This window comes from Emys orbicularis, chromosome 2 (genome assembly GCF_028017835.1).
Source record: "Emys orbicularis isolate rEmyOrb1 chromosome 2, rEmyOrb1.hap1, whole genome shotgun sequence".
Lineage (NCBI taxonomy): Eukaryota > Metazoa > Chordata > Testudines > Emydidae > Emys > Emys orbicularis.
In genome coordinates, this window is record NC_088684.1 from 155,094,560 (window position 1) to 155,106,818 (window position 12,259).

The 12,259-nt window shown below is 39.5% G+C and overlaps 1 protein-coding gene across 1 annotated transcript in view; it reads left to right on the plus strand.

Moving 5' to 3' along the window:
• MYO10 (myosin X) overlaps positions 1-12,259 on the plus strand; it is a 184,829-nt gene that overhangs the window by 51,240 nt on the left and 121,330 nt on the right. The window lies entirely within an intron of this gene.

The following is a 12,259-nucleotide window of genomic DNA, read 5'->3' on the forward strand; positions in this document are numbered from 1 at the left end:
ATCTCTGATGTCTATGAAAATCAGACATGATACTGATTTTTAAGGTCTTCCTTTTTTATTCATTAAAATATGTTGGGACAGGTCAGGAGAGCAAAGATGCTGTTTTGTTTTGTTTTTTTTAAATATACTGCAACAGATGAAGTTGTGAGAAGATTGTCTGAGAGGACACAATGGAACAGTGCTTCTCAACCTTTTCCATATTGAGTCCCCCTCTGGGGATCCCATCTGGCCAGAATCTAGCTGAGACCCTTCTCTCATTCTTCAATATGGGTAGGACAGGGTGGTTATCATGATCCCACAGGTGGAGAGCCCATGCCATAGAAATTGGTCAGGTTTAGGAGCTTACATCAGTGGAAGCAGCTGGGTGCTCAGGGCCTCTGAAAATCAGACCATTAGTCTACATGGAGTTTTATTTTTCTTGACTTTATATTGCCCACTTCTGTGGCTAATAGAGTTTAAATTTTACTTTTTAGCACCAATGTTGATCCCAACAGGCTTTTTTTATACTTATTTTTCATTTTGTAATAAAGTGCAATAAAATAATTTGACATGCAGTAATTTAGCCTAAATTTTCTTTCCAATTTCTTGGACTAGCCAGCATAATGTTATTTTCTGCCAAGGTCCATCTCTTGTAAACAAATAGGCTGAATTTAAGTAAACACATATTTAAAATCCAAACAACCATCACCTTTAGGGAATTTGATTATCCACCATAAAGAAACACAAAAGGGGCACAAACCTGTTTTTGTTCCGTTACATGTCGCTGCCAAAGGAATAGTCAGTGCTGATAATCTTAAATTTTGAGCTTGTCTTTGTTTAATATGTTTTGTGAGGTCCTCATAATTTTTATTAGGGCTGTCAAGCGATTAAAAAAAATTAATCGCGATTAATCGCACTGTTAATAATAGAATACCATTTATTTAAATATTTTTGGATGTTTTCTACATTTTCAAATATATTGCTTCCAATTACAACACAGAATACAAAGTGTACAGTGATCACTTTATATTTATTTTTGATTACAAGTATTTGCACTGTAAAAAACAAAAGAAATAGTGTTTTTCAATTCACCTAATACAAGCACTGTTGTGCAATCTCTTTATCATGAAAGTTGAACGTACACATATAGAATTCTGTACAAAAAAACCTGCAATCAAAACCAAAACAATGTAAAATTTTAGAGCCTGCAAGTCCACTCAGTCCTACAACTTGTTCAGCCAATCGCTCAGACAAACAAGTTTGGTTACAATTTGCAGGAGATAATGCTGCCCGCTTCCTGTTTACAATGTCACCTGAAAGTGAGAACAGGCGTTCTCATGGCACTGTTGTAGCCGGCGTCGCAAAATATTTATGTGCCAGATGTGCTAAAGATTCATGTGTCCCTTCATTCTTCAACCGCCATTCCAGGGGACACGCGTCCATGCTGATGATGGGTTCTGCTCAATAACAATCCAAAACAGCTTTCTTTTTTGGTGGTTCGGGTTCTGTAGTTTCTGCATCGGAGTGTTGCTCTTTTAAGACTTCTGAAAGCATGCTCCACACCTCGTCCCTCTCAGATTTTTGGAAGGCACTTCAGATTCTTAAACCTTGGGTCAAGCGCTGTAGATATCTTTAGAAATCTCACATTAGTACCTTCTTTGAGTTTTTTCAAAACTGCAGTGAAAGTGTTCTTAAAATGAACAACATATGCTGAGTCATCATCCGAGACTGCTATAACATGAAATATATGGCAGAATGTGGATAAAACAGAGCAGGGGACATACAATTCTCTCCCAAGGAGTTTAATGACAAATTTAATTGACACATTTCTTTTAACGAGTGTCATCAGCATGGAAGCATGTCCTCTGGAATGGTGGCCGAAGCATGAAGGGGCATACGAATGTTTAGCATATCTGGCACGTAAATACCTTGCAATGCCCACTCAAAAGTTCTCATTTTCTGTTGACATTGTAAATAAGAAGAGGGCAGCATTATCTCCTGTAAATGTAAACAAACTTGTTTGGCTAAACAAGAAGTAGGACTGAGTGGACTTGTAGGCTCTGAAGTTTTACATTGTTTTGTTTTTGAGCACAGTTATGTAACAAAAAAAATTCTACATTTGTAAATTGCACTTTCACGACAAAGAGATTGCAGTACAGTACTTGTATGACGTGAATTGGAAAATATGATTTTTTTGTTTATAATTTTACAGTGCAAATATTTAGAATAAAAAATCATATATATTTTGATTTCAATTACAGCATAGAATATAATATATATGAAAATGTAGAAAAACATCCAAAATATTTAATACATTTCAATTGGTATTCTATTGTTTAACAGTGCGATTTAAACTGTGATTAATCACGATTAATTTTTTTGAGTTAATCGCATGAATGAACTGTGATTAATCGACAGCCCTAATTTTTACATTTTTCTTCAAAAAAAAATGAACCATTTTGTCTAAAAAATAAAATAAAAATAAATAAATAAAAAATCAATGCTGATAGCCCAGCATACATGAACTACTTCCTTTGCATGCACAGAGTTAAAGAAATTAAGGAAACACGTTTCAGGCTTCCTTGGGATCTATTTATTTATTTACTTTTAAGAGTAAAAATAAATAACTACCTATAAATTTCCCAGTGCGTAGACAGGCTGACATTTAGATTCTCCCTTTTTTTAAGGGAATAAAAGCCTTTGTGGAGAATCAAGAAACAGCTATATTTACAGAGCTGTGTTCTAGTTTGTTCCCGGTCTTGTTGTGGCAACTCATGGATCTCTCTAATATTCTGGTGATGAGTGCAGTATAAATTCCTAGACAGACAGATTTGTGTTTTGTTCCTGGTGACATGGCACCTTCAGTTGCTGATGCTGCTTATTGTCCCTGCGATATTGTTGATTTTACTGTTTGGGTCCACTGTGTCATCATCTCACAAAACCCAGGCTCATTCAAATACAATGCAGTGAAATTTGTATTCAAGCAACCCACTTGGCCTACATATGTGACCAGAGTCTGATATAGGAAGCAGTTCTATTCCACCCCAGCTAGAGCACTATCGCAGTGCTGAGGGTGATGCAGTAATGGGATAAGGGCTCCAGGAGTGGTGGCACTTCAGATAGCAAAAGATGCAGCTTGAAATTTTTTGTCGCTGGGAGTGGCCAATCATAAGGTGGATACTGTATGCCCAAATCAGAGCTATTGAACCATGTAGGGACAGTGCAATGATACGTTACTGGGATAAAGCCAAAATTTGATAGGGGGGAAAGGTTAGATTAGGTTCACTTAACATTTGACAAATGTTTTCATACAGCTAAAGGGATAAGCTTCATTGTCATTCTCGTTTTGGACTGGATCGTTCCTTGCACAGAACACACAAGGACCCTCCCCCTTACGTTTAAATTCTTTGTACCAGGGCCAGAGGCAACCATAGCCTTCCTCCATGTCCCTCTTCCCCACTGGGTCAGGAAGGGTATGGAGCCATTAACCTGACTCCCTGCCACTAGCCCACAGAGGTGACTGGCCAACAGAAGCGTCATGCGTTGTAGGGAAATCAGCAAGGAATTGTGCCTCTCTAAGCACTGTCCTCTTCCTTGGGTGAGCTGTCTCCGGCCCACGCCCTATCACAGGCCATTGTGCAAATGCCACAACCTGGCCTTTAGCTTGCAGATCTATTGTGGTCTCTCTGCTAACTTTATTTTTTCTGTGGAAGAATGTATATTCATAGAGTAAAGTTTAATGTATGTAACTTTTTAAAAAAGCAGCATACAAATTATATTTAAAGTAATACAGACATGATGTTTTTAAAAAACCTTCTGGCTCACATGGCAATGAGACAGGGAAGTAGCTTGATACTCATCATAGTGAGTGCAGTGTAGTGCTGTATATTTACTTGTTTGTTATAACATCCTTGTTTATACAGCAAAATGTCATGATCTGAAATGCAGTCCACTAATTTCTAAATTGTGTGTGGAAAGGCTTGTGAAGATTCTCTGTGAAATTACAAAGGAGAATAAATAGATATAGATATTGTGGAGAGAAAAGTTAACATTGTTGCTTTCCAATGAAGACATTTTAAATGTAGCTCTTTTCTCTTGATAATCCATTTGTTCCAAACAGTAGTTTTTTCTTTCCTGTATTAAAACGCTCTTATTCCTGCAGGGAAGACATAGGTAAACATCTGAAGATTTATGTACAATTTCAATTTGCAATTCACTTCAGTTAATTACACCTTTTATGCCTTTTTGCCTGGCATAATGATACCCTTATCCTTAAACCCTCCATTATTTCCTTATTATCATAAAGATATTTGCCATGGATGCCACAGCTTATCAGGCTCCTCATTGATTTGCTTAGCCTCCGCCAGCAACTCCAGCAGTGAAGACCAGTGTAAAGTATAAGCCTTATTATTTTTCCCCCTCTTCCATTCAGGGAATGCTGGGCTATAGGAAACTTCTGCACTATCAGAAACTCATCTAAATCTGTAGTCAATATTCTGAAGCAGCTAGTGGTGTCCAGATTGATGCTGGAAGAGATAATAAACTCCATTCTAATTTGAGTTGAACCATTTTGACGTCTCAAGTCAAAATTGAACATACCTAAATCTGTTCTGTATTTAATGTGTTTTCCTCAGACACTGCTTTACTCTTTCCTTGTCTGAATTTCCACAAAGGAAAACAAACATGTGCTGTTCCTCTCTCCCTCCTTGTTTTGTTATAGAACCGTGGGAGGTACCTGCCCTTTTAAATGACTGTAGAACAGGACGGTCACCTCAGTAGCCAGGCTCCAAACACAATACTCAAAGAAGTAAAACTGTTACCTGAGGAGGGACGCTTTTCTCTGCTCCTCCTTTATTTAGGATGTATTTTGTTTTGGAGGACGTTATCTAAGGGAAGGGACAATCTTCTTAGCTCTTCTGTAGCCTTTCTTGTGGACGTCTCTCCAAAGAGGTGTGCTATGGGTTGTGCTCTAAAAGAGGAGACAGAAGCTTCTCTTTATCTCTGGTGGTAGGGAGCCCCAGAGGTCAGGGCCCTCCATGCAATGCATTCTTCTTCTGACTGCTGAGAGTTGCACCTTGGACTCTGTCTGCTGTAATGTCCCTGCTGATAGTAGTTTTCTTGGTGTAGACGTGAAGAAGAGGTGGATCCTGAGGTAGCCAAGTCCTAGTCCATTGATGGAACTGAAGATAAGGAATTGGCCCTCAAGTGGATCCAGAAATGCACAGGAAAAGAGTGGGGAGCATGTGTCTCCTGTCTCTCCTAGAAATGAGGTGAGTTGTCTGGTATTAGATGAGCTGAAACTTAAATGTGGCTTTCTCGGACAGACCCAAAGAGACCGCGTAACAGTAGCCCAACCTGGATGGGACGAAGGCACAAGTAACCATGACTAGGGCCAAGTCTGAGAGGAAGAGGTGCAGACTCCTTGATAATCGAACATGGAAGGATATGTTTGTGGCTACTGATGCAGTTATATAGAGAGGAGCCTGGAAAGACTCGGTAGCAATGCATGACTTCAATAATCGAGGAGCAGAAGTTTTGGATAGAGAGAACAGTTGTTGTTTCTGCCATTAGTGTTGTCTGTGTGCCATGTGCAGGTCTGAAGCCTTATGAGGAAGCATTTAGGCAGTACACTAGTGGAGATCAGAGGCAGTTGAGGTGATTATCTCTACCTTCTTCATTACTTTGCCAAGGGGAAAGCTGGGGTTAATTTAAAATTGGGAGTCCAACTTTGTGTGCGAGCCTAAATGAGGTCAGATTCCCATATTTGAAAGCTCAGATCAGCACTCACAGTAGGCATATGAATGACCTTTTAAAAATATCCAAATGCCAGTATCTGCATCCAAATGCTAAATGTGGACATCATATTAAGGTACCCATGCTTGAAAATGTGACCTCTTTGAAGGGAAACCAGGAATTGAGACAGTCTTTCCTATAACTAAGCCAGCGATGTGCACATGATAAAACAGACAGTTGAAGGATGTAATTTCTACTTCATTTAAATGTTCATTTCCAAAAGTAGAAGTGTCAGGCAGTTCATGGTGTATAGCGGTTATGCTTGTAGCCATATCAAAGGGATAAATGTCCCCAGGCGCTGTTGAGACTGCCACTCCTTGGGTCAGTTTCAGTTAATCACACATCATAGAAGAGACTAGCTCCGTCTTGGGGAAGACACCATAAACCACATCACTTGGAGTGTACCAGGGGACAGGACATTTAAATTATGGTGTTAGAACTGCCACTGAAGAGAGCTGCCTCTTTCTTTTCCCAGCCAGTCAAGTGGTTAGCGACTGGTCCAGGAAAGCACATTTTGTAGAGATCAGAGTAAGGAAGGTTTTTTTTGAAGTTTAGAAGATATCTAAAAATAAAATTAATATGCAAGCTCACCTCTTCTTCTACACTTATAAATACTGCATTATTCAATGTTGAAAGCATCCCCATTTGACTTGTTTTGCCATCTAAACACAATCCATAAACACATTTGATTTTCCTTTTGAATTCAACTCTGAAGTAGGAATTAGCTGGTTCTTGCTTTGAAGTGATTATTTCTTTGAAGTGTGCACTTTTCAAGACATTAGGAAGTCATGAGTAGCTTATTTACTCTAACTTAAACAGCCTTTTCTTTTACCATGCTTGTGATGCCCAGAGTCAGGAACTCATTCCACCAGAGGTTCATTACCTTGGATTTGCAATTTTGAATCTGTTTCATTTTCCTAGCTCAGTATACTCAGAGAAATTCAGAGTGGATTCTCTCCCCTGCCCCTCTTTTCCCCAGCAAGTGCCAAGCAGCAGTTTGTCTGTCATTGCTGCAAGTTCTCATGTGAATAATGAGCTGAAGATTGTCAAAAAGGTCAAATAGTTGTCTCAAATTTGGCAGACAGTCTGTAGTGGGATTGCAGGAGGGGTGGGGTAGGTGAACAAAATGGATTATTTTCTAGCCCAAATTAAGACTGTAGCTGCCTGCAGATGATTGTAACCATATGTTAGGTGGTGTGTGTGTGTATACATAGTTCTTGTACCAAGAATTGAGCTGCAAAGTATTCCATCAGACAGTGGCAGTGGTAATAGAGAGCTCTGTTTCCATTATTTGCGCTTTTGTACCTTCTTTTTGCCACCACTCATTCTCCTTTAGATGAAGAGGCAAATGTATAATAACCTGGGATGAGAGAGCAAAATCACTCTTAATTTTAAAAAGCTCTGAAACTGGTACTTAGTTCCTTTCTGATTCTTTGTTTGATTGCAGAAATCTCAGCAACTTCATTGGAATCAAAACTAGTTATATGTCTTTAGAAAAGTATATAAAATGTCTATAATCAGATTTAACTCTGCTTTCTTTTCATATGATTTCTTTTAACTGAGTATGCTCTGCTACTAATAATTCAGCCATCTAATTACAGCATGTTTTTCTCTCGTTTAATTCGCAAGAGTTCCCTGAGGGAACTGATTGATGCTTGTACATAATAATCAATGATATAATGAATTGTCTTGCCTTTTTTTTTTCCCCTTCAAATTCCACTCAGAGAGCAGGGATGCTTTAGCATCCAGGTCAGTAAACCCGTCCAATCTATCTAGGTTCTTATATAGTGTCCATTACTATGGTATTTGGTAATTAACATTTCCAGAGGCGACTGCCTTAGATTATACCAAAGTTTTATTTTACTCACAAAAATATCACTAGGTTTTGTGCACTAGTTGTGCAGTTGCTCCATGCCATGCCATGCCTGAGTGGCCAACAGGAAACTGATGTCATTGCATGTTACATGGGAAAATAATGAAACATGCTTCTGCAACTGTTACCCATCCTAAGGAATTCTGTTTTTTATTGGGTTTAACTAATGCACTATAGAGGCACTTGTCTGATCTCCCCTGGCATATGTACAAGTTTAAAAGAGGTGTGGAGGTGAGGATGAATGGGAGGACATGGTCAAAAAAAGAAAATGGCGGTTTACAAAGCCAAAACCTGTAGTGATTTTATGCAGAAGTTTGTATGTATTAATCGCAAGCCTTTACGGTATGTGTAAACTGCCCAAACACGGTCCTGAGCAGCTGCGTGTAAGCAGCCTTTGGGCCAGATCTTCAGCTGGCGCAAATCAGCATAGCTTTACTGATTTTGGTGGAGCTATGCCAGATTACACTGGCTAATGATATGACCCTTTGCCCCTAATTACACTGAAATTGGTGTAATCAGGAGTAACTCTCATAAAACAGTAGAGTTACACTGCTGTGAAACTCTTGTAAATGAGATCATAAGCATTCCTATATGTCAGCGTCAATTGCATCAGTACTGTTCTCAGTAATTTACAATAGAAGTGACATGGCTGTTCTGTATGCACAGGTTGGCCAAATCATCAGTGCCTCAGCACAGATCTCTAGAATGAAGTTAATTCCTTAGTCTAAATCCAATCAGACTTTGTCTTGGTCCAGTTATTGGTAGAATAAGATGCACCATCCAAGCCAGTAATTGCACATTCCCCTGAATTGCTATTCAGTGCTATCCCATATTAGCATTCTCCATGCAGAGACCACCAAACAGTATTAAATACTCATTAAGTAAACTGTTGTTTATCTGGTTACTACACTTGAACCGCATATGTTATAGAAATTAGGTCTCTACATTGACAAAGTGGATTGCATGGCTTGTATTAGGGTCCATCCTGTTGCATCACTGGGCTGAGATAATTGTATCTGCCAGTTGTTCAGGTCTGTACTAAAGAGAGATAGGGCATGTGTTTAAAACTAGGGTTGTCAAGCGATTAAAAAATTAATCACAATTAATCGTGCAATTAAAATTAATAGCAATTAATTGCACGATTAAACGCGTTGTTAATAATAGAATACCATTGATTTAAATATTTTTGGATGTTTTCTACATTTTCAAATATATTGATTTCAATTACAACACAGAATACAAAGTGTACAGTGCTCACTTTATATTTGTTTCTGATTACAAATATTTGCACGGTAAAAAACAAAAGAAATAGTTCATTTTCATGATAAAGGGACTGCAGTACAGTACTTGTATTGGGTGAACTGAAAAATACTATGTACCAAAAAAACCTGTATTCTAAAACAAAACAATGTAAAACTTTAGAGACTACAAGTACACTCAGTCCTACTTCTTGTTCAGCCAATCCCTCAGACAAACAAATTTGGTTACAATTTGCAGGAGATAATGCTGCAAGCTTCTTGTTCACAATGTCACCTGAAAGTGAGAACTGGCATTCACATGGCACTGTTGTAGCCGGCGTTGCAAGATATTTGCATACCAGATGCGCTAAAGATTCATATGTCCCTTCGTGCTTCAACCACCATTCTAGAGGACATGTGTCCATGCTGATGATGGGTTCTGCTCAATAACGATCTAAAGCAGTGCGGCCTGATGCGTGTTCATTTTCATCCTCTGAGTCAGATGCCACCAGCAGTAGGTTGATTTTCCTTTTTGGTGGTTCAGGTTCTGCATCAGAGTGTTGCTCTTTTAAGACTTCTGAAAGGATGCTCCACACCTCGTCCCTCTCAGATTTTGAAAGGCACTTCAGATTCTTAAACCTTGGGTCGAGTGCTGTAGCTATCTTTAGAAATCTCACATTGGTACCTTCTTTGCGTTTTGTCAAATCTTCAGTGAAATTGTTCTTAAAACGGACAACATGTGCTGAGTCATCAGCCGAGACTGCTATAACATGAAATATATGGCAGAATGCGGGTAAAATAGAGCCAGAGACATACAATTCTCCCCCAAGGAATTTAGTCACAAATTTAATTAATGCATTATTTTTTTTAACGAGCCTCATCAGCATGGAAGCATGTCCTCTGGAATGGTGGCTGAAGCATGAAGGGGCATATGAATGTTTAGCATTTCTGGCATGTAGATACCTTGCAATGCTGGCTACAAAAGTCCCATGTGAACACCTGTTCTCACTTTCTGGTGACATTGTAAATAAGAAGTGGGCAGCATTATCTCCCATAAATGTAAATAAACTTGTCTGTCTTAGCGATTGGCTGAACAAGAAGTAGGACTGAGTGGACTTGTAGGTTCTAAAGTTTTTCATTGTTTTGTTTTTGAGTTCAGTTATGTAACAAAAATAATCTACATTTGTAAGTTGCACTTTCATGATAAAGAGATTGCACTACAGTACTTGTATGAAGTGAATTGAAAAATACTATTTCTTTTGTTTATCATTTTTACAGTGCAAATATTTGGTAATAAATAATAATATAAAGTGAACAGTGTACACTTTGTATTGTGTTGTAATTAAAATCAATACTTTTGAAAATGTAGAAAAACATCCAAAAATATTTAATACATTTCAAGTGGTAGTCTATTGTTTAACAGTGTGATTAAAACTGCAATTAATTGTGATTAATTTTTTGAGTGAATTGCGTGAGTTAACTGCAATTAATTGACAGCCCTAGTTAAAACATTGCATGAAATATGCACACACAGATCCATTTGACCGTATACTGGGCATTTTGTGCTAATATGTACCATGTAAACTTTTGAAAATGTACATCAAAGAGAACTCCTGTCACAAAGCATTAATTACTCTTTGCATTTCCCATTCATTACTAGAAAACAGAATTTAAAAAGTGCTTTAAATCACTGTAGACCAAGATCTGTTTAAACACAGTGGGTTTATAAATGGAATTATAGTAGCATTTGCTTTTAATGATCTCCATTTCTAGTGGCCATTCAGTTATATGGATCAATAATTTATTTTCCAAAGGCCAAGTGCTATTGATGTTGATGTATGCACTTATATTCAAGTGAACCGAGTTTTAAGGATCAGACTAGAAGTACACTTGTTTATTTTTATTTATTTTCAAAGTTAGGCAAGAATTTTGCACCCCTTTGAATGCCTCTTGGCTGCAGGTAAAGAAACTTACAACTTATAGGAGTGCCAATTAGAGCCTTACCTAGCTTGGTATAAAAATATGTAGCTGAATTCACTCCACACTTGCTATTGGAGATGGAGATTCTGCTACTTTGTATGTCCCTCTGCTGGGATGTTTGCAATTGTTTTTGGATTTAGGTGTAGTGATGAGCAGGATATAATCAAAATGGGAACTGTTCAAATAGATTCTGATAACTGAGTTACATTGTAACACTTAGAAAATAGAATATTAGAGATAATGCTCATCACAAGTTGTGACCATGCTGCATCCATTTGTTTGTCTGTCTGTCTGTCTACCTCTATGGTCTCCATCACCATAATATCCACGCATTGCATAAAGCATAATGTATTTATCCTCACAACACCTCCGTGAGGAGGCAAATATTGTTCCCATTTTATAAATAGGGAATTGAGGCACACAAGGGTCTGATCTAAAACCCATTGAAGCCAATAGGAGTTTTTCTGTTGATGCCAGTAGGTTTTGGATCAAGCCCAAAGTGTCACAGGAAGTCTGTGACAGAACTGGGAAATGAACCAAGAGCTCTAGAGTCCCAGATCTTCTTCGAGTGATTGCTCATGTGCATTCCACCATAGCTGTGCGTGCTCGCCACGTGCACCGGTGCCGGAAGTTTTTCCCTTAGCAGTACCCATAGGGGAGTGCCCTAGCAACCCCTGGAGTGGCGCCACCATGGGGCAGTATAAGGGGCGCTGCGCGCTCCCCTCACCCTCAGTTCCTTCTTGCCGCCAGTGAAGGTGCTTCGGAACTACTCTGCTCCAGCTTTGCTGTAGCTCGCCCCCAAAACTGCTTGTTCAGTGTATGGTACCTGTAGTTAGTTAGTTGTTTGGTTAGTTTAGTTTAGCTAGCGTGCCCGGGTTTTAAGTTGCGCGACACTTGTAGGCCATCTATGCCAGTGAGTGATCCGCACGTGGTCTGTTTACGCTGTTTGGGGGAAACCCATCTCAGTGATCGCTGCAAGATTTGCAAGTCATTTATGCCTCGGACCAAGAGAGAAGGGGACATTAGGCTCCAGGCTATTCTGATGGAGTTGGCGCTGACCCCGGATCCAGCATGCCGCTCCAAGTCGGCACCGGGCACTGCGGTGTTGGTGCGCAGCGACCCCTTTGGTGCCATCAACTAGTCAGCACCGCTCCCAGTCCACAGGGTATGCCAAGAAGGCTAGGAAGAGGCCTTCTTCGCCGCAGCACCAGAGTAAACCCGGGACAGAGGCTAGACCCACGTTGGGCAGTCCTCAATCCCCACCAGCCTCTAGGCCTCCGACTCAAGTCGAGGGGAGTAGCCCGGCCCATTCGGAGCAGGCCTTCCCAGATGTCCAGATGCCCTCCACACCGGAGGCCCTGCAGGCGGCCCGGGTTATTATGTCCATGCCGGTACC